The following is a 24,305-nucleotide window of genomic DNA, read 5'->3' on the forward strand; positions in this document are numbered from 1 at the left end:
GAAATGCCACAGTAGGATGAGCCCAGAATGACAGGGTGCAATAGGCTGGACCTGGTGGGTAGAGTGTAGCAAAGTCCTGTTCTCTTACTGTGTTCAAATTGTGTGATAGTTGTGGCCAAGTTTTAATTTACATGACTTCTTTATTTGAAGAACAAAGAATGAATGGGCTTTAATTTTGAGATGCCCACAATGATACACAACATTAAACATTAAATAGTGGAAATTAAAAATGTCTTCAGTAAAACATTGGTGCCCTAGCACCATTGTTCTTATCTATTTTCTATGTAGAACTAAGATTGACTAACCTGTTTAAATTTTCTATTTATCATAATGCAGTAGAAATTTCAGGGCAATTATAGTGAAGATTTCTTAACATTCTTTTAAGATAATCCATTTCTATAAAATGTAAGGGTGTGATCAGAGGTAGCTTGAGTGGCAAAGACAAATAACTTGTATTTCAATCATGAATAAGGGAACAGACTAATAACAACTCTATAAAGAAACATTTTATTTGGATAAATGGTAAAATATTTCAAAATTCTAAAATTAAGTTTTACGTTATCACTAACAGACTTAAGAACATATAAACACATCCTTCTCTGGTCTCTCTACTATCCTCTTCCATCTTAGAAGGTCCAAACCCTTCCATTACTTCTAATTCCAATACAGTAAAAATGTTAACAGTTTCTCTGGAAACCGTATTCTAAAACCAATAAGTAATATAGACTCTGTATATTTTAAAAAGTGCTAAATTTTTCATTAGTAAATGTTTTGAATTCATAATTTGCTTCTTCCTATTGGTTTTTCTCTGGCACAAAAACAACTTGGTTCCCTGTTTTTATATTGTACTCTAAATGAATAATATTCTCTTAGCTTTATTATCTACTCCTAGATCTCTCCTTTGATTTAGCTCTAGTATGTAGCATTTATTCTGCTGAATGTCTCTAAACTGCCTAAGTGAGGGAACATAGTAGTTCTTTATGTGTCCAGAATCTATTATGCTTATATAAGGCTAAACCCTGCACCTAGATAGTGTTACAACTTGGGTTTAAAAGCACTTAAATCCTTTCCTTTTCAAAACATATTTTTTGAAAGCTCTGCCTTGCATTATGTACTTGTAACAAAGAGGCATGGTTTCAAATGTACCCTGTGGAAAGATGCCTAGCCTGTTTTCCAGTGCTCTTTTTAATTTCATTTTACACAACTTCAGATTGCAAGGAAATAAAGGGTGTTTTGTATTTTCTAAGGATTTCCTATTTGCAATTCATGTTGTCTTATCCTTATCTCCTCCTCTAAGCATGCTTCCTGTGTTTATAGGCATGTCTCAGGGATAATGTGAGTTTGGTTCCAGACCATCACAATAAAGCAAGTACCACAGTAACGTAGGTCAAATGAATTTTTTGATTTACCAGTACATATGAAAGTTATGTTTATGCTATATTATAATCTATTAGGTATGCAATAAATAGCATTATGTCAAGAAATGAACATACCTTAATTAAAAACACTTTATTGCTCAAAACTTAATCGTCTGAGTTTTCAGCAAGTTGTAATTTTTTTTTATACTAGTAGAGGGTCTTGCCTCAATGTGGATGGCTGCTGACTGATCAGGGTAGTGGTTACTGAAGGCTCTGGTGGCTGTTCAATTTCTTAAAATGTCTTAAAATAAGATCACAGTGAAGTTTGCAACATAAATTGACTCTTTCTTTCATGAATGACTTTTTCTGTAGCATGTGATGTTATTTGATAGCATTTTACCCACATTAGAACTTCTTCCCAAATCAGAGTCAATCCTCTTAGTTGATAAAGCAGCAGCAGCAGCATCATCATTTAAGTTTATGGAATATTCAGCAGTCTTCCCAGCATCTTCACTAGGAGTAGATTCCCTCTCAAAACAACAACGCAACAAAAACCACTTTTTTCATCTGTAAGAAGCAACTTCTCATCTGTTAAAGTTTTATCTTGAGATTGTAGGAATTCAGTCACATCTTTAGGATCGACTTCTAATTCTAGCTCTCATGCTATTGCCACCACATCTGTAGTTACTTCCTCCACTGGAGTCTTGAACCCCTCACTGTCATCCATAAGGGTTAAAATCAACTTCCTCCAAGCTGCTGCTTATGTTCATATTTTCTCCACTTTCCATGAATCATTAATGCTGTTAATGGCATCCAGAATGGTGAATCCATTCTAGATGTTTCTCAATTCATTTTTCTAGATCCATCAGAGGAATCACTATCTGTGGCAGTTATAGCCTTATGAAATATACTCCCTAAACAATTAGAAGTGAAAGTCAAAATTACTCTTTGATCCATAGGTTTCAGAATGGATGCTCTGTTAGCAGACATGAAAACATTAAACATTAAAAAATTTTTTAAATTAATATTTATTTTTGACAAAGACAGAGCATGAGTGGGGGTGGGCAGAGAGAGGAGACAGAGAATCTGAAGCAGGCTCCAGGCTCTGAGCTGTCAGCAGAGAGCCGGATGTGGGTCTCAAACTCACCAACCATGAGGTCATGACCTGAGCCCAAGTCAGATGCTTAACCAACTGAGCCACCCAGGTGCCCCTACATGAAAACATTAATCTCATTGTGCATCTCAATCAGTCATCTTGGGTGACTAGATGAGTTGTCAATGAGTAGTATTTTGAAAGGATTTTTTTTTTCTTTCTGTGCAGTAGGTCGCAACAGTGGGCTTAAAATATTCAGTCAACTATGTTGTAAACAGAGGTACTGCCATCCAGGCTTTGTTGTTCCATTTACATAACACAGGCAGAGTAGATTTAAAATAATTCTTAAGGGCTCTAGGATTTTCAGAGTGGTAAGTGGGTATTAGCTTCAACTTAAAGTCACCAAGCTACATTAGCCTGTAACAAGAGAGTCAGTCTGTCCTTTGAAACCAGGCATTAACTTCTCTCTAGCTCAAGTCCTAGACATCATCTTTTAATATATGGGTGTTACATTTACATTGAAAGCCTGTTTTTTAGTGTAGACACCTTCATTAATTATCTTAGCTAGAGCTTCTGGAAAACTTGCTGCAGCACCTTTCACTTTTATGTTATGGAGACAGCTTCTTAAGCCTCATGAACCAATCTTTGCTAGCTTCAAACTTTCCTTCTGTAGTTTCCTCATCTCTCTCAGACTTCACAGAACTGAAGAAAGTTAGAGTCTTGCTCTGGATTAGACTTCGACTTATGGGAAAATTGTGGCTAGTTTGATCTTCTATCCAGACCACTAAAACTTTATACTAACACTAAGGGGGTTGTGCTTTCTCATCCATTTGTGTGTTCACTGCAGTAGCACTTTTAATTTCCTTTAAGAATTTTTCTTTTGCATTTACAACTTGGCAAACAGGTAAAAAAAAAAACAACCTAGCTTTAGGCTTCTCTCAGCTAGAAATGATTAAGCTTAAGGAGGAAGGCATATCAAAAGCTATTTAAAGTGGGAGATGTGATACCCACCTGTCTCTTCCCAAATCTTACTTCTTTGGTCAACCTTTTCTCATCTCTCCAGACACCTAAGGTGTCTAGGTGAAACCCTGTAGCAGTCAGTATCTTTCTTACAAGACTTAGAATAAAATCTCATTGAAGAAAGTAATTTCATTTAACTCTTCAATCCTAACACTCTATTGCTAAAAAGCTGGAAAATTACTTGCTAAAATAAAATAATTAAAGCCAATGCTTGTTTTCAGTTATAGCTTGCAAATGATATTAAATATATGAGTTGCTTATTTCAAGTTTATAATCAGTATCAAGCTGATAGAAGATATGGAAAAATTTTAAATAGAATCATTACTCTAAATACAAACAAAAATGCTTCTAGGATACTAGAAAAAGCATGTTGAAATATATAGGACCAGTTTTGCTCTTTTTGCCTTATGTAATCAACCACAGGTATTTCCTTGTCCTGTGTAAATTATTTAAGTTAAACACATAAAAATGGTAATTATTCTTGTGCTTTGTGATTTATAAAAAGGTCTAAGTACAGTCATAATGTTAAAATTATACTTCCTAATGGGATTTTGCTAAACTGGATTGCAAATGCCATAGCAATCAACAAAAGTGTAAAATATATAACAAATAACTTAGTTGTGTTGTATGTGAAATGCAATTAACTAGTTTCAGCCAATTTGCTCATGACCATGGATGTGTCAGCCAAGGAGGTGTGTTAATCTCAGACCTCCTGTCAAGGAAATACTTGCTAATTAGCTTAAAGAACTTCAGCTAGTTGACAGCTTCCAACTATTAATGATTTCGAGGGCCACCCCCTAACATCCCTGTTGGCCTTCTGCCTGATTGTTTTCAACAACAAAAACAAGAAACTTTGCATTCCCAACTTCTCAAAAAGGGTAGCATATACCCATTTTATTGCATGGCTTTTCTATCAGAAGTGATGCTCTTCCTTGGCAATCCCAGCCAATGATTTAGCAGATAAGGAATACTAGAATTTTTCTGTCCATCATGCAGCTTCTTTACCAATCAGTCATTGGTTTGAAATTCTCCATTGGATCGACCAAAACTTATTTGTATCATAATCTTAGGTTGTCCCTAACCAATTCCCCTTTATTCTCCCTTTGTCTTCCACAGGCATAATCCTGTAATAGACCTCTTGCATTCATAATTCTGTGTCAGCATCTACTGTTTGAAGGATATAACACATTAGTCCCAGAAGTGAGATTTGGGGGCTGTGTACTTATCATTTTACTGACAACAAGGACTGCATTACAGGGAATTTGTGAGACATGAGTAATCCTTAGCACAAAGTGGCTCCTCAAGTGCTGTAATTCTCACTGGTAATGACTTAGCAAATTGAATGTTTTGGTAAAGGGTAATGCTTTGGTCATTGCAGTGGTTTAGGATTTTGAAAAATTCAAGGGAAATCATGCATACTAAGACAATAAAATTGACTAGATGTTATTAATAGTGCTGATGCCTGACCGAGCAATAATGAAAAACAGAAATAATTAAATAATGGAAAACTAACAGTAAAGACCCATTGGCGGCTTACAAAGTAGCCATTATTAATTCCCATAGAACAGCAGATAAACCCTAATCTGATCTCAGGATTTAATAGTTAAGGTTACAGGGCTTCAAAGACAATTATGTGTCAACTAAGGCAAGTCTGGTGTATCAAGATCTTTGGAAAAACTGTGACTCTAAAGCATGGGTTGGGGAATCTAATACATACCCTTTGAGGATTCAGAGAGGTCTGGGGAACCCAAATCCCAAAGTCTGAAAAGCTGACCTCCCTGTTAAAAGACAGCACTTTCCCGAGTCTTAAAAAAATCACAATCTAGGGGACATTCCAGAAGCCTCTCCCCAAAAACGTCGGTAGGAGGCCACCAGGATTTGCCTTACCACCTCTCTGGATCTGATTAAGAAGGTAGCTACTGCGCCTCAGAGGAGCTTTAAGAATTAGCTCATGTTAACAGAAGTTGAAGGGAGTACCTGTGGGACTAGATTTTGAGGGTGCTTAATCAAAAGAGCTAGGATATAGGACTAGATAAGGGAGAGATTATTAACATGAGCTCGCATACCTGAGACACAGAACTCAATATCCTGTTAAGTATCTTAGGGCATGACTCAAACTCTCCAATAGAATGTCTTCTAGAAACCTACGGAAAGTGTGACTTATTTTGAGTGAAGTTGAAATGCCACCACAAATGGTAGAGAAAGAGACTACAAGGCTCAGGGAATTGGCATGATGGGCTAGATAGATTTTGTAAGCCCAAAAAGGTCACCAGAGGATAATGTTACATAAAATGCAGATAATACATGCTCATAGGGCTGATGACAGGAAAGGCTGTTAATGAGTTTGGCTCATTGACATCAATGGGGATGATGCAGCCCCAAAGCAGTAGACTTCAGTTGGAAACAAACACCAGAAGCCAAGGGCTCTTCATTTCAAAGTGGTAGCCAAAAGGGCTTGAACTGCAGAGCCTATCAGTGATACTATCATGGAACTTACACATACCTGATCTAAAGGCTTAGAATTCCACAAAACATAGCATCTGAGCAAGAAGTCCACTTTATAGCAAAGGAACAATAGGACTAGGCCCATAACCATGGAATCCACTGGTTTTGTCACATATTGTATCATCCAGAAGCAACTGACCTGAGAAAGCACTGGATGACTTGTTGCTTGTACAGCTCCTGCAGTGCTTTCTTAGAAGCAGTATCCTCCAAGATGAGGTATACACACTGAATAAAGAACTCTATAAGGCCTTATGTCCTCAGTAGGAAGATGCATTTGTGTGAGACTAAGGTATGGAAGAATGAGTGCCCCACTTACCAGTTACTCTGTATGACCCACTGGAAGAGGTAGGCTTCCCATCCTCACACCTCTGAGATTACAAGGCTAGTGGTCCTACTCCCAAAATGGAACCTTCTCCAGTCAAGCAACATACAAAGAGCCAGTGAGTTATAAGACACGGGTATCAACCTGGAAATTTTGATTTTTTTTATGTACCTAGAGACAAGAAAAGGAGTCAGTAGGAATAACTGACCATGATCAGCAGAAGGAGTTGTTAAACAATTGAGGGAAGACAGATTATGTGTGGAACTCAAAGAAATCCCCCTGGGAACCCACGGTTCTTTTTCCTTCCCAACTGTGGGAGAAGTGCAGAAACTTCAGTGTGACAAGTGTATAATTTCCAGGAGTCCAGACCCCTTAGAAATCAGGATTTGAGTTGCATCATCAGGTACATAAATCAGCATGAATGACCCCCTAAGGGAAAAGGAAATTTAAAATGGTTAGTGGAGGGGTGGATATAGTTATAAGTACCAGTTATAGCCCAGGCTTCCCTGCAGTGGTGAGTGTTGGAGTTTATCTCATTACGTTCCCTCATAAATTTCCCCTCAGAAATTTGGAGTAGCTGCTGCCCAAACATGTTACAAGGGAAGGACTGTACTACACGTGGAGGTATGCTGATCAGACATTACCAGTATCTGTAAAGATCAGCCTGTTACTTAGTCTGTGAGGTTTGGGTTTTTTTTTTTTTTTTTTTTTTTGACATTTTTGGACATTTTTACCTAATGCGGGACTCCTCTAATGGGCAATCTTTACTCTGAAGCTCCCATTCCATTGCTGAGAATCTGTCATAGCTGCATCATGCTTGACACTCCTAACTGCATCTCAGTGTCTGTTTCCCAGGGGACCCAGTGACCACAATAGCTGTGCATCTCAGTAGACTTTAATTTTATAAATTCCCAGGACCTTCCATAAATTAGTCTCACACACAGTCCTCACTTAGGATCTAGAACTAATGTAGATATAATTACTTTATCCCCACTCCCACTGCATCTTGTCAGGAAGCAGATTTCATAGGTTCTTAATTTTGATAAACCTCACATCTCTATAGTCTTGAACTGATAAGACTAAAATTCCTTTTAGTCAGCGTGCTATAAAAACAAGTAGCTTTTATGCTTCACAGAACACACAATTTATTCCAACATATTATTCAGTAAGAGTTTGAAATGTAATTCTTCACCACCATTCATAACTAGTATTAATAACTACAGAACAATGTAGGTGAAAAGTAGGAGTAGGCGTTTCAAGGATATGTGAATATGATTTATATAAAAAGTACTTTAAAAACTGACTGAATGCAATTTCTTATTCTGGGTAGTGAAATTAGGTGATTTTTCTTTCTAATCCTTTTTTTGTATTGCTTCATTTTATTAATTCAGAAAAGACTCACTTTTTGTTGGACTATGGAAAAAAATAAAAACTTCTTGAACTCCTTTCTGGTCAGCTAGTGTGTGATCCTATGAGTTATAGTTAGCCATTACATATACATACATACATCCTTAAAAATATAAAATATATTCCTCCTTTGAGAGAAATTTTAAAAAATGGCAAGGTAGAAAGTGGTATTGAGGGAAAACAGGCTGTAGTTTAGTTGTTAAATGCAGTAGAGTGATGAAAGCTCATATGAACAAATTTCTGGGTATAATTATACTAACGTATAGGTTAAAAAGATTGTCAGAAAAAAACGTTAAAAATTCCTACCTACATGATGACTTTCCTAAAATAAAATATTAGGTCTTTTTCAGAGTCCATTATAGATATAATAATACTAAATACATATTTAATTATTTATACATAAATTTATATATATATATAAAGTATATATATATTTAAAATACATATATTTTTAAAGGTTCTGGGAACAGGTCACTTATACTTGAATACAGTGTAGGCACTGAGCAGTATAAACTGCTCCTTAAATCATAGGATTGAATTAACTACTATATTAACATTGTTTTTTCCACAAACAGATTTGGTTTGAGAGTTCTGGAGGAGAACACTGTAACTATGGAAAGAGAAAAAAAGAGAAACTAAGTTTAAAAATATCAAATTTTCCAACTAAAAGGAAAACAGAAATCCAAGGTACATATTATTAATGTGAATATAGAGAAATCATTCTAATTTGACATACAATTAGAATATCAGCAAAAGTAGTCTATTAAATCTGTCTAGAAATACTCCTTAGAAAGACAAATCAAGACTAGCTTCTGAAAGAAACTCAAAGTCAAACATTTTTGCCCTGAGGTATCTGCGTTTAGCCTAATTATTTCCTCAGTACATTCTTCCTTAACTACAGTTTTTCTTTTTTCTTGCCCACATTTCAGATACATTTCTTCTTACTTCATTATGTACTATATATTCTTATACTTTCATATACTTTCAGACAACCTTTCTCTGTCACTAGATCCTTGTCAACAGATACTTGGAAGTTTGGGTTGCTCTATTCATTTTATTATGTAGAAACGTTATCACAAATTTTCTATATCTATAGGAACTACACCAGATTCTGAGAACACAGAGTTCTTATTTAATGTAAAATGGAAGTGGTGTTACAATTGCTTAGCATTTAAAAAGTATATTAGCTCGTTTATTCAAGTTATCAAATTTTTATAAATTTCCATCCTTTATACTCAGTGATAAACTAAAAGTGTAACATTCATATAAAGCATTCTGGTGTGACTATTACAATATCAGTGCTTTAATTAATTTTAGCAAGTACATTTACTCATATGAACACACAAACACACTGCCTAATGATGAAAAGGAAGGCATTAGGATTTTTATATTCCCCATTGTGTAGAAAAGGAAATATGGTTTAGAGCAGTTAAATGAAATTACAAAGAAATAATCCCATTAACAAGCCTTTTGCCTTCAAATGCTACTGCTATTTACACCATAAGTGGTAAAATTATATTTATTAAGACATAGCTGCTTTACATGTATATGAATTAAATATATTTTCTTGACTTACAATATTGTTTTAGAAGTGATTATTCCCAATCATTCCTGTTTATTCTTAAACTTAGTTAACCTAGTGCCATAACTATTCATTACTATGTAAAATGGATTATCGTTTAAGATAATTGTTGCATTCCCTGAAAGCTGGTTGGTTATATTAGATTTATTCATTGTGCACAGTATAAATAATATACTTCATTTACTATTCACATGATAAACATATAAAGAAATGTGCAGTTACATGAAACTAACTGTGAAAATTAAACAAGTTTATAATCCATTTTCTGAAACCTTGGAGCCAAATAGGTTTAGAACTTTTAGAAAGATAAAGTGAATGAATAAATCATTTAAGTATAACACTCCTATCATTCCATAATCAATAACTGATTATATATGGACCCAAATCGTCCCACATATGTGGAATAAATAAAAACTTTAAAAAGCCTGACATCAGTTCTGGTCCAGCTTTCTTACCAAATGTATTAAGATTAGTTTGGGATCAGTGGACAAATGAGCACAACATAACAAAATCAATAAATCAACAAAATTTTATATGTAAAACTATTGAGATTACAGATGGCACATAATAGATTTTAGATCTGTAGAAATGTATAGAGTACCATTGTCAATAATAATAAAAACAATGAGTAACACAGTCTGTGATATTACTGAAGGAATGATGTACTTTTCATTAATGAAGCAGGCCAGTATTGTTTCAAAGAAGAGTTGTCAAATTAGAGTAATTTTACTTATTGGATTTAAAAAAAATTATGCCTAAATACAATTAAAATGCTTGATGATAATACAAGTAAATATACTTTTTGAAGGCTAGGTGCTCAGGTAGTTTATTCAGTACTCAGGGAACACAGTACTTATAAATAGCTAATATTAGTAATCACATTATATAAACGTGAAGGCACAATCTTAGAGATATTAAGCAAGGTAACACTAATAAGTCTTAAAGCTGAAGTATAACCCAGATCATCTGATTTAGTCTAAAATAACTAAGCTCTACTGCATAAGATTCTCAGTTGCATATAAAACGTGGCTTGAATTTTAGTTTGATATTATTTGGATTAAACTGTGAGTAACAATGGAAGATAATGTTCCTAAATAACAGCTCTTAGAAATTTTGTTTTTATATACACTTTAATAGATTTTAATGATATACAATGTTGTATATTAATAATAACTACAAAAAGTATTTTCATAGAAACTCATGTTAGACATAAACTTACCACAGTGAAAATGTGGTTATTTTTTCCTTAATCATTGGTGGGTTTTCCCATAATGTATTGTCTGCATTTTTTTTTTATAGCATAAAAACTTAAAAGTAGAAGGGCATATTCTAATTTGAATTCTGCTAGGTCATAGTGGTGCTTTTAATTTTTTACGTATATATTTACTCAAATATGTGAAACATTTGTCAAGTATCTTTGGTGTGCTTAGAATAAGATTATAAATATGCAGTTATTCCTGACCTTGGCAAACCTAGTTTCTATGTTTATTATTGCAATTTCTAAAAACTGTTATTCCAGTATCACCAGTATTACATTTTGGAATTTATAATTTCCTTAGAATTAACATGAGAGTAACAAAAAAGTCAAAATATTAGAACAATATTTTTAAAATGCTGAGTATTTTAGTTCATAGATACATTCTAATGCTTACCTCAATCCTGAAATGTAGGTCTTATTATCATGATATTGAGTTAGAAACACAATAGTTGTTTCCCAAAAGTGTATAGAAGGTATAATAGCAAAATTTGGTTTTAAATTGATGATTCTTTGATTGCAAATGGTTAGGTATTCTACTATGAAACATAGCATAACAACAAACAAAAAGATATATTCCCAAACCTGCAAATCAGTTGAGCAAACCAGAATTTAGGTTTTGCCTGTCTACAGAGCAAATATCTATCTCTTGTTTTATACATCTAACTATTTTTTGTAATATGTTTTATTTCATTGAATCTGCCCCTTTATAGTGTTGTCATTAAAAAAAATGTTCAGATTTTTGCACCTAAATCCCAAAACAATTTTGTGTATATATATACTTGTCGCTAAAGGCAAAATTATTTCTATAACAAATCCATGTGCCCCTTTTAGGACATTGTGTACATGAATTGTTTTATAGTGCAAGGATCCAATATATGTTGTTTGCAGTGTAATCATGTCCTAATTTTCCATTTTTATTTGCTCTCTGTCTCCTTTGCTTCAAAGAAATCGATACTATGATGGAATGGCATAAAATATTCACAAAGATGTCAGGATTTGAATCAGATGTAATAATTCTGTGCACTATTATGTAGGATTCTTTTGTTGTTCAAAATGAAAAGAGCTTTACTATTTTCCTGATTTTAAAAATAAAACCTATTTCTTAAAAAAATCTGTATAAAAACTGAAAATAAGATAAAAAAAGACCAACAATAAAACCATGCAATTATAATAGAGAAAAACTGTTAGAATTTTAAAAGACAATCTTTTAGGATATCTACATTTGTCTTTTTCTCTCTCTGACATGTGTTTATTTCAGTGAAAGAAAGAAGACAAACTTTCAACCTTCCCACATTTGTATTTCTTGATGTCTGAAATTCATTTTTTGATTGTTTCTTTTCTTTTTTAGAGAAATTCCTTTAGCCATTCTTTTAGGGTTAGTCAGGTGAAAACAAATTCTCTTCACTTTCCTTCATCTAAAAATGTCCTTTTTCATCTTCATTTCTGAAGGATATGGCATGACAGATCTTTTCTTTTAGCACTTGAAAAATATGCTGTCAACATTTTCTGGTCTCCATGGTTTCTGATGAGAAATCTGCTGTCATTAAAGTTGTTTCTCCCCATAGGGGAAATTTCTCTCTCACTGCTTTCAAGATTTTTCCTTTTTCTTTAATTTTCAGAAGTTTATGGTGTCTCAGTGTGGGTTCCTTTGGGTTTATTTTGTTTGGAGTTTACTCTAATTTTTTAATCTTTGGATTTCTATAGTTTGACAAATACAGAAATTTCTAGCTATTATTTTTTTAAATATTTTTAGCTCTGTCATCTGTGTTCTTTCCCCAGGTGTCAGTGATATGTTAGATTTTTTAAATAGTTTTTCAGATTTCTGAAGTTTCAATTTTTTCAATGATTTTCTTGTTGTTAATTTCTATTGTTATGTCTTACAGTTCACAAATTCTTTCCTTTGTCCCCTTCGTATTGGTGTTGAGCCCATCCACTGAAGTTTTTATTCGAATATTATATTTTTCATTTTTAACATTTCCATTTGGTTATTATCTTCAATCTTTGCTGAAAACTTCTGTTTCTTTGCAGAGATTATTTTTAATTTGTTTCAAGCATATTTGTAGTTGCTTATTGAAGAATTTTTATTATGGCTGCTTAAATTCTTTGTCAGAAGACTTTAACATCTCAGTCATTTTAGTGTTGGTTTTTGCCCTTTTCTTCAGTTTGAAATCTTCCTAGTTTTATGACAAGTGAATTTTGATAGTAAGCTGGACATTTTGTATATTATATATGAGACATTGGATCTTATTTAAGCCATCTGTTTTAATTAATTTTTTTAATGTTTATTTTTGAGAGAGATACAAAGCATGAGCAGGGGAGGGGAAGGGGAGAGAAGGAGACACAGAATCTGAAGCAGGTTCCAGGCTCTGAGTAGTCAGCACAGAACCCTATGTGGAACTTGAACCCACAAACCACAAGGTCATGACCTGAGCCAAAGTCAGTTGCTTAACCGACTCAACCACCCAGGCACCCCTAAACCATATGTTTAAATAAGACAGTGCTCTGGCAAGAGAAATGAGGGCACCACTTCATTACTGCCAGGTGTGATGGAAGTTCAGGTTCTCCATGTGGCTTCCATTAATACTATAGAAATAAGCTCATTACTGCTAAATGGTGGTCAAAGTCTCGTTTCTGAACTATGTCTTTTGTGACAACACTGCTGGAGAAGGGAAGGGTTGTTTTTGTTGGGTGGGGGTAGATGTCCAGGCTCTCTATGTGGTATTTATTGACATCTCTGGGAAGGAGAAAGACTTGTTACAGCCTAGCAGAGATAAAAGTCTTCCATCTCAACTTGGACTTCTTTGATACCCAACCCTCGAGGGGATTTGCAATTTTTTCTTATACTCTCACAGCTATGGACATCTTGACTCTCCCTTTAGCCTTTGCTAGTATCGGTGGGAGTGGGTCCACAGGTGTGTGGAATAAAGTGGTTATTTTCTAAAAGATTTTTATTTATGGTCCTTCGGCTAGAGAAAGTTTTTTGTTTGTTTTGTCTAGGCCCCTTGGCATTGCTGGGATTTTGGCATCTTCAACAAGTCTGAAAATTTAGACTTGAAATGGAAAAATGAAAATCCAGGATAATTACTTCATTTACTTTTACTTTAATCAGTGGGGATAACTAAGAAAGAATTTGAAATGTGTACTGAAGAAAATATCATTGGTTGTTCAACAAGGAAAATATAATTGTATGATCTAAAATAAATTTCTTTGGGTTCATTTTAATATGAAAGTATATTAGAGATAAGTCCATATTCTTTTTGACTAGTAGCCTCTTACCTTTGAAGGTTTGCCTTATTATACATTAAGACAATTTATCATTTTTTTTTAAGTGTATTTAGTTATTTTGAGAAAAACAGCATGAATGATGGAGGGGCAGAGAGAGGGAGAGGGATAATTGCAAGCAAGCTCCATGCTGCCAGCACAGAGCCCAGTGCAGGGCTCAAACACAGGAAGCCACAAGATCATGACTCGAACCAAAACCAAGAGTTGGACGCTTAACTGACTGAGCCACCCAGACTCCCCACTTGTTATAGGAGTCATTAAAGGCAGAAATTTCTATTCTATAAGCCTGTGCTATACATCTATTTAAAAATAGGTTTTAAAGAATATTTCACAAATATAGTTATAAATGTTCTTTATTAATTTCTAATGTGTATATTTCAACTCATTAACAAAAACACGTTAAATAAACTATATGTTTACAGCTTTTAGAATTTACACATACACTGTAATATTACATCTATATAAAATCAGCCGAATGTTGTATTTTCCTGCATTTTACAAGTGAGAGGTAGGGAGATAGAGACAGCAGGAAAGATGTTAGCCAGTTTGGTTAAAATCAAATGGCTAAGAAATTGCATATATCAGAGACTTCTTTTGGATAAATGTTCTGTTCTGCAGGACATCGGCTGTGAAAAATGGGGAGGAGCATAGCCTGTAAAGTATGTTTTATTCTGTCTTTACAGGGTATCTTTAGGGTATCTTCCTAAAATTTATATTAGTGGTAGCTTAATGAATATGCTGTCAGATGATAATTTTTTTTCCAAAGTGGATAAAAGGAAGACAATCTGTTAAAACATAAAATCCATTTTTCATCTATTATGTTGAAATAAAAAATTCCACTTTTGTAAGTCAATACAATAAAATATTGGCAATTTCATATTTTTAAAAACTATTATATGGCAATTTTTTGACCTATGTAAAAATTACTTCCACTGATTTAACAAAGTATTGAGAAAATATTAAACTATTTTAGACTTTTGGGGTAGCTTTGTAACTTGTTTAATGACTAGCTGGATTTTAATTAAATCTGTTTCAGAACTCACTTTTCCCCGCTTTTTAATAAATCCATGGAGAGGTGACTTACCTAGTATACTTATAGTGTTTAAGGCACAAGCACTTCAGAACAAAAGCAAAAGCCCTAAAGCTTTTACAATTGTTAGTTTCTGTTTCTATCCAGTCAAGATCAACTTTATCCTGGTTACCTGGTAATTAGTAAATTCTCAGGGTATTGATTCAATTTAATTAATGTTGAATAGGTTTTTTTTCTCAAGTCCAGTAATTTTGTTTTTTAATTATTTTGTAGCCTACTATTACTATGCTCTTTTCAGCATGGGTTTCCTGCCCCCCCAAAAGAGTTTCTTAAAGAAGCTTTAATTTTCTTTATGTTAATTATAAAAGAGAACAATTCCTTAAAAGCTATTTATTATTTCTATCTACAGATGTCACTTTAATCGGTCTTCAAAAATATTCATTAGCCTTGAATATTGATGGCAACAACATGGTAGAATAGGAGATCGCAACACTGGTATCACACAAAACAGTGATTCCATAGATGAAAATAACTCTGGGAAACTGTAAAGGACAGAACTCTAATGGAGCACAAATCCAAAGCCACTGCATAGAAAGCATTTTACCTGCTTCACCCTATCCTTCAGGCCTGCGTTTTTCAGTAGCAAGAGGAATGAATCCCCATGGGACAAAGGAGAGAAGGACTCTAGTAGAACTTGTCACCAAGTCTTCACCAATGGTGACCCCAGCTGGCACAGTTCTCTGAAGTCCACACTGGTACCCCTTCCTTCCAAACCTCCCTGGAAAAAATGAAGCCACTAAGCACATGCCTGTGCTCCAAATTTACTCCACAAACTCCCCAAGGGCAAGGTCCTTGTGCCCACTCACAGGTGAAGATATTTCTCTACCAAAGTCACTCCCTGAAGTATGGAAAAGGTGAAATCTCCTTCAAAAGTGTATACACAAAATATAAGGCTACAAGAAACACACAGGAAAACATGACATCACCAAAGGAACACACAATATTTCCAGTAACCAACCCTAAGAAAGATAAATGAATTGTCTGAAGATTCAGAACAATACTTTTAACAGCTTTATTCATGTATAATTGACAAAGCTGTAAGATTTAAAGTGTACAACACGATGATTTGATATATGCATCCATTGTAAAAAGGATTCCTCCAATTGAGTTAATTAACACATCAATCACCTCTTATTTCTTCCCCTTTTTTTTAGTGAGAATAAAGTTCTACTTTTCTTAGCAAATTTCTTTTTCTTTTTCTTTTTTTCTTTTTTTTTTATTTAAAGAGAGAGAGCATGAGCAGGGAGAGGGGAAGGAAAAGAGAGAATCTCAAGCAACCTCCACACTCAGCATGGAGCCAGATGCAGGGCTGGATCCCACAACACTGGGATCATGACCTGAGCTGGAATCAACAGTTGGATGCTCAATTAACTGGGCCACTAAAGTGCCCCCATACTGTCTTAGCAGATTTCAATTAACATGTGTTGTATAATTGAAATGTTATCACCTATAGTCACCATGATATACAATAGAAATTTAGACCTTATTCATCCTATAACTGAAAGCTTGTACCCTTTTACCAAACTCTCCCCATTTTCCCCAACCCCAACCCCTGGCAATCATTTTCTACCCTATTTGTAACTGTTTTAAGTGATTACCATGAGGTATATGTCTTTATCTGGCTCATTTCACTTAGCATACCACCTTCTAGATTTATACATGTTGTTGCAAATAACAGGATTTTCTTCTTTTTTAAAGGCTGAATGATGCCCTTACTGTGTATATATACCATGTGTTCTTTATCCATTCATGCATTCATAGCCATGTAAGTAGTTTCCATATATTGGCTACTGTGACTGATGCTGCAATTAAAAATGAGGGTATAGCTATCTCTTAGAGATAATGGCTTTGTTTCCTTTGAATATACATCCAGAAGTAGAATTGCTGGATCATATGCATTTCTATTTTTAAGTTCCTGATGAAACTACATACTGTTTACCATAGAAGTTTTATCATTTTCATCCCCACCAACAGTATTTAAGTGTTATCTTTTCTTCACATCTTCATCAGCATTTGATATTTCTTTTGATACTAACTATTCTGACTAGCGTGAGGCGAGATCTTGTGGTTTTGATTTGTATTTTCTTGACAATTAGTGATGGCACCTTTTCATAGATCTGTTGGCCATTCGTATGTTTTCTTTGGAAACAGGACTATTCAGGTCCTATGCCCATTTTTAAATTGGGTCATTTATTGTTGTTTGTTGCTATATTAAGTTGTAGGAATTACTTATATATTTTGGGTATTAATCCTTTGTTGTATATGTGATTTAAACTTCTGTTGCACAGGTTGACCTTTTCATTTTTTTGATTGTATACTTTGCTGAGTAAAAACTTTTTGGTTTGATGTAGTCCCAATTGTTTATTTTTGCTTTTATTGTCTTTGCTTTTGATGTTAAATCTAAAACAATTATTTCCAAGACCAAAGCTAAGGAGCTTATTCTCTATTTTTTTTCCCTAGTTTTATAGTTTCAGGGCTTATAGTCAACTCTTCAATCCATTTTGAGTTGATTTTTGTGTATTATGTAGATGGGAGTACAGTTTCATTATTTTGCATGTGTATATCTAGTCTTCCCAGCACCATTTATTGAAGAGACTGCCCTTTCCCTTTTGTATATTCTTGGCTTCTTTGCTGTAAATGGATTGGCTGTATGTGTGGTTTTACTTCTGGGCTCTCTGTTCTATTGATCTATGTTTCTGCTTTTATCCAATATATTTTTATCACCATAACTTTGTAATATAATGTGAAATCAGGAAAAGAACAAATCTTTAGCTTTGTTCTTAAAATTGTTTTGACTATTCAGAATCTTTTAAAATTTCACACAAATTTCAGGATTACTTGTTTAATTTTCTGTGAAAAATGCCATTGGGAGTTTGATTACAGATTGCATAAAATGTGAAGATTACTTTAGGTAGGATGGACATTTTAACAGTATTAATTCTTCTGATCTATAAACACAGATTTATGTGTGTGTCTATGTACAGCTTTTCACCTCGTTGGTTAAATTTTTCCTATGTATTCTATTGTTTTGATGTTATTTTAAATGGGATATTTTTCTTAATTGTGTATAGACAAGTGATTTTTGTATGTTGATTTTTTAATCCTCCATATTATTGGAACAAATAAATTCAGTTAGTTTTTTGATGGAGTCTTTAAAGTAATTTGCAGAGAGAGCTTTTATTCTTTCTTTTGAATTTGGATATATTTCCTAATTGCTTAGCTAGAATTTCCATTAATATGTTGAATAAAAGTAGAATGGGCATCCGTATCTTCTTGTTCATTTTAGAGGAAAAAATTTCAGTATAGCAACTTTGAGTATTAGGTTAGTTGTGAGCTTCTCATAAATTTCCCTGATTTTGTTCAGGTATATAACCATTTTTTGGTACATTATCATGAAATGCTGTTGAATTTTGTTAAGTGCTTATTCTGCATCTATTGAGATGGCCATATTGTTGATACACTATTTTAAAAAAAGAATAAAGAATTTTAATGATTTGCACATTGTGAACCATCCTTCTTGGAATAAATCTCACTGGATCATGGTGTATGATCATTTGAATGCAGTCAATTTAATTTGCTAATAGTTGAGGATTTTTGAATTTGTGTTCATCTGGGTTTTTAGCCTATATATTTTTTGTCTTGTAGTGTCCTTGTTTGGCTTTATGCTGGCCTTATAAGCTGAGCTTGGAACTGATCACTCTTCTATTTTCTGGAGGAGTTTCAAAAGAATTAGTTTTACTTCTTTAAATGTGTGGTAGAATTTATTATTGAAATAATCGAATCCTGAACTTTGTTAGGAGAATTTTGATTATTGATTCAAACTCCTTGCTAATAATTGGTCTGTTTAGATTTTCCAAATCTTCATTATTCAGTCTTGGTATATTGCATATTTTTAGACCTTTATTGATTTCTTCCACGTTGCCCAATTTGTTGATGTGTATTGACATAGTTCCATATAATCCATTGTATTTTTGTGGTAATTGTTGCAATGTCTACTATTTATTTATGCTTTTGAGTTTCTTGCTATGTCTAATTAAAGATTTATCAATTTTATCTTTTTAAAATCATCTTTTAGTTTCATTCATCTTTCCTATTGTATTATCTATTTAATTGCTCCATTGATTACTATAGTCCTGCAGGACTTGTGATTGCATGTCTCACTATCAGAGCCAGACCCCTGGTTACCAATGCTGCACATATACCTGTAGCCAGGCTTCATTCCTGCTATATAAGCACATTTACCACTGTCTATAAAGACATCATAATGGCTGTAACAGCTTTAGGGCCATTGCTGAACTCTCACATATTTCTCTGCATTTATTTATCTTGCAGACCCCAGCTACCTAAGTCACCATATGACCACACATCTCCTGGATCTGGAGTCGGTACACAACTCCACACTTGACAAACCTTGTACCACTAGACCCAGTGCTATTGTGCCTTTATGTTCCCACTTCCAGTCAGTATCACTATGCCTCCATATTAAGGTATTCCCTTGCTGATACCAGTCTATAAAGTCTGGAAGAGATGACTGCTTCTTCACATGAACAGACAGCAATGAAAGGATAGACAAAAAATCAGGAACAATTATGCCAGTGAAGAAATATGAAGAAAGAAAGAAAGAAAGAAAGAAAGAAAGAAAGAAAGAAAGAAGGAAAATGTTTATTGATCAACCATAAATAAATTTTGATCCACAATTTGTCAAATAATTCAAAATGGTTGTTACAAACAAGTTCAGCAAGCTTCAAGAAAACACAGTTTATTGAAAATAAGGAAGTCGATACAAGAGCAAAATGAATATTTCAACAAACACAAACAAAAAAGAACCAAACAGAAACAAGAGAATACTGTGACTGAACTAAAAACTGCTATAGAGAGCTTAAGCAACAGACTTCATTAAGTAGACAACATAATCAATTCAAAGATATATCACCTGAAATAACGCAGAAAAAAAATGAAGGGATATATAAAACACTTTAAAGTAAATTATACATGCATTATGAGTATTCCAGAAGGAGAAGAGAGAGAAAGGGGCTGAAAGCTTATGTAAATAAATAACTGAAAACTACCCAAATCTTGGTGGAGAAATAGACATCCAGCCTTAAAAAACCAAGAAGATGCCATAATTGTTGAACATAAAGAGGTCTACACCAAAATAATTTGTTAAAAGTCAAAGAATTTTGGAAGGAGCAAGAGAAAAGCAACTCATCATATGTACACACATACATCTTCATACACACACAACTAAGATTATCAATGGATTTCTCAACACTAAGCTTGTAAGCCAGCAGAGAGTGGAATGACAGATTTAAATAAATGAAAGAAAAAGATCTGCCAACTAATACTATACTCTGCAATCGTGCTTTTTTAAAATTTATTGATATATTTTTGAGAGAGGGGATGGGGCAGAGAGAGAGGACCCCAATATGACCCCACACTCCTAGAGCAAAGCCCAGCACAGGGCTGAAACTCACAAACCATGAGATCACGACCTGAGCTGAAATCAAGAGTCAGACACTTTTCTGACTGAGACACCCAGGCTCCCCAATAGTGTCTTCAGAAATGAATGAATGCTTTTCCCAAACAAAATCTGAGGAACTTTCTTACTACTAGATCTGCCTTAAAAGAAATGCTTAAGGAAGTTGTTCAAATGGAATTGAAACTATTGAAGAACAATGTGAAATCATATGAAAATATAATTCTTAATGGTAACATTAAATATAGAGGAAAATAAGACTACAGACAGAGTAAAATAAGACTGCAGTGGTGGTCCGCAAGTTACCCTAGAAGCTAAATGTAGAAAAAAAAAACCCACAAAAATTTCATTATGGATTTTCAATACAAAAATAAATAACCTCTGACTTTTAGAAAACAAAGGAAATGAGTAGGGTGGTGGGCAAAGTGTAAGACTTTTTCTATGCACTTATGATGAGGGAGCATAAGGAAGCTGAGAGCAAAGCACAAGCTAACATCCTGCCCCCTGGGTGGGATATCTGTGACATTCCTCAGACATCCCTGGCTACCTGAGAACAAAGGAAAGGACAGAAAACAAATGGTTAAACTGGTAATCTCCATCATTTTACAAATATCTTAGTAATATTACAGGAAAAGGGCAATCATCAATAGCCTAATCTCTAGGAACTTCCTATTGTCTTAATAATAATGCTTTTGCTAGAGGGTAAAACAACTTTAGTTTGAAAATAGCTAGGCTTCCAGTAATCTGTGAGTCATTTTAGTATATGGAAATCCCTTTAAGAAACTTCCTCTTGTCTTTATCTCCCCCAGCTTCATAGTATATAACCAGTCACTTCACAACACCAGGGCAGCTTTTTCTGCCCATAGGTCCTGTCCCAGTGCTTTAATAAAATCACCTTTTTTGTACTAAAGACATTTTCAATAATTTTTTCTTGGCCATCAGCTCTGAACCCCCACCAATTAAACTTTTTATCAAATTACAGATGATTATAACACAAATTTATACAAGCCTCATTTTAACTGCAAAGAAAAACCCTGTTATAGATACGCAAAAGATAAAGAAATGAAACCAAATCTCTACCAAAAAACATCAAAAAATAAGACAACAAAAGTGTAGGAGAAACAAAGGAAATGGAAAACAGAAAACATTGTAAGTTTTTACGCATCAGTAACTATCTTAAATATAAATGAATTATATCCCCCAATTGAAAGATGGTGATTGAATATGGATAAAAAAATTCTAGCAGTATGTTATCTACAAGAGATTAACTTTGAATATAAAGACACATCTGGGCCATAAGTAAAGGTATGGAAAAATAAATTCCACGCAAATGGCAATCAAAAGAGCAGAGATTGCTATACTTCTATCAGAAAAATTAAGTAAAATACTGTCACTAGAGACAAAGAAAGTCATTAAATATTGATAAAAGTTTAAATTTAACAGGAAGATATAACAATTATAAATATATACTTACCCATCAGAGAACCCAAAAATATAAAACAAATAATGATGTATCTGAAGGGAGAAATTAATAACAATATAACTATAGAAGGAGACTTTAATACCTTAAATTATGGATGGAACATCCAGGCAGAAAATCAATAAGGAAAGAGCTCACTTGAACAGCCTATAAACAAAAAAGACCTAACAGACTTATACAGATCTTTCCATCCAACATCATTTTCTCAAGCACATAGAATGTTCTATGAGAATTAGATATTAGATCACAAAATAAGTCTTAACAAATTTAAGAGTGAAATAGTACCAAGTATCTTCTCAGAACACAATGGAATGAAATTAGAAATCAGTAAGAGGAAAATTCACCATTAAATAATTATTAAATTATTAAATTAATAATATTAAATTAAATATTAAATAACATATGCTTAACCATTGGGTAAAAAATATATTCAAAAAAGTATTTTAAAATACCCAAAATGAATGTGAAAATAACAACTTAACACAAAACTTATGGGATGCACCAAGAGGATTACTAAGGAAGTTAGTAGGGACGTATATTATGTTAAATACCTATTGTAAAAGAAATAAAGTTATCAAACAGCCTAACTTTAGATTTTAAGGAACTAGAAAAACACCAAATGAAATCCATGGTTAGCAGAAGAAAAAAATAAATAAACATTGAAAGGGCGGGCCTACGCCTGCCGACTCCATCTTGTTCTGTGTCACACTTCACCTAGACCACGCCTCCTCCCCTTGAATAACCTCCCGCTCACCCGTTCAAACTTCCTGATCAAAACACACCCAGCGACCTGCGTAACAGGACTCCGACCCTTCCCCAGCCAAGCGGCTCAGGCCACAGCCATTACCTGACCAACTGCCCCTAGGCCCCAATAAAACCTTTGTCCTTTTGAAACTCGCTCTCTCTCCCTGGTATCTCACCGCTGCGTCGGTGCAGGTAGGGGATTGAGCTCGAGCTAGCTCGAATAAAGGCTCTTTTGCTTTTGCATCGGACTCGGCTCCCTGGCGGTCTTTGGGGATCACGAATTCTGGGCATAACAACATGAGATGAGTAAATTGTTACAATGTCCTTACAACCCAAAGTGATCCATAGATTCAGTGCCATATGAAAGTCTCAAAGCCATTATTTACAGAAATAGTAAAAACACTAAAATTCATTTGGAATCCTAAAATACTCCAAATAGCCAAGGCAATATTGAAGAAAAACAATAGAACAGGAGGCATCACACTCCATGGTTTAAAATAATATTTCAAAGGTATAACAATCAAAAGGGTAAAGTACACTCATAAATCAATCATATGGCCAAGGGGAATAGAAGGGAGAGCCCAGAAAAATTCAAGCTTTTGTGGTCAACTGAGAAAATTTTTCTCCACATGCAAAAAAATGAAATTGGACCTGTATCTTCCACTATATACACCATCAAAAAAATGCCAGATTACTAGAAGAAAAAATAAAAAGCTCATGGACATTTGTCTGGGTAATTATTTCTGGATGTGACAGAAAAAGCAAAAATTTACCAGTAGGATTATATAAAACTAAAAAGCTTTTGCACAATAAGGGAAACAAATGAAAAGACAGCCTACCAAATGGGAGAAAATATTTCCAATCCATATATCTGATAAGGAGTTAATATCTAAACTATATGAGAAACTCTTAAAATTCTATAAGAAAAGAAAATTAAAAATGATCAAGGGTCTCTGAATAGACATTTCTACAAAGAAAGTGCACCCCAGGAGACCCCTGCTTGCACCCACCTCGACTTCATGCACACCACCAGAGTGCCCCTGAACAGTGTTTTGGGAAACCCAGTTTGCACCCACTTTAGCCACTTGAAGGGCACCCTTCAATTAGAATTAAAGAATAACTGAAATTAAAAATGCACTAGAGGGAATTAACAGATTAGAGGATGCAGAAAAAATGGTTCAGTGATCTGAAAGACAGGTAATAGAAAGCATGCTAGCTGAACAGTAAAAAGAAAAAAAAAATGAGGATAGGTTAAGGGATTTCTTGGATAACATCAAGTGAACAAACATTTGCATGATAGGGGTCCCAGAAGAAGAGAGTGAAAAGGACAGAAAACTTGTTTGAAAAAATAGCTAAAAAATTTCCTAACCTAGGGAAAGACACAGATATTTACATTCAGGAAGTAGAGAGTTCCAAACAAGATAAATCAAAGGAGGTCCACCAATGATAATTAAAATGTTAAAGATTAAAGAGGAAGCAACTAGTAACATGCAATACAAAACAAAACCTTATAAGGATATCAGCTGATTTTTCAGCTGACCCAAAGGGAGTGGCATGATATATTCCAAAAAGGAAAAAGTCTACAACCAAGAATACTCAACCCAGCAAGTTTTTTCAGAATTGAAGGAGAGATTTAAAAATCCCATTAATATTTCTTATAAAGCTGGTTTAGTGGTGGACTCTTTTAA

This window comes from Herpailurus yagouaroundi, unplaced genomic scaffold (assembly GCF_014898765.1).
Source record: "Herpailurus yagouaroundi ecotype Mexico unplaced genomic scaffold, PumYag 186, whole genome shotgun sequence".
NCBI lineage: Eukaryota > Metazoa > Chordata > Mammalia > Carnivora > Felidae > Herpailurus > Herpailurus yagouaroundi.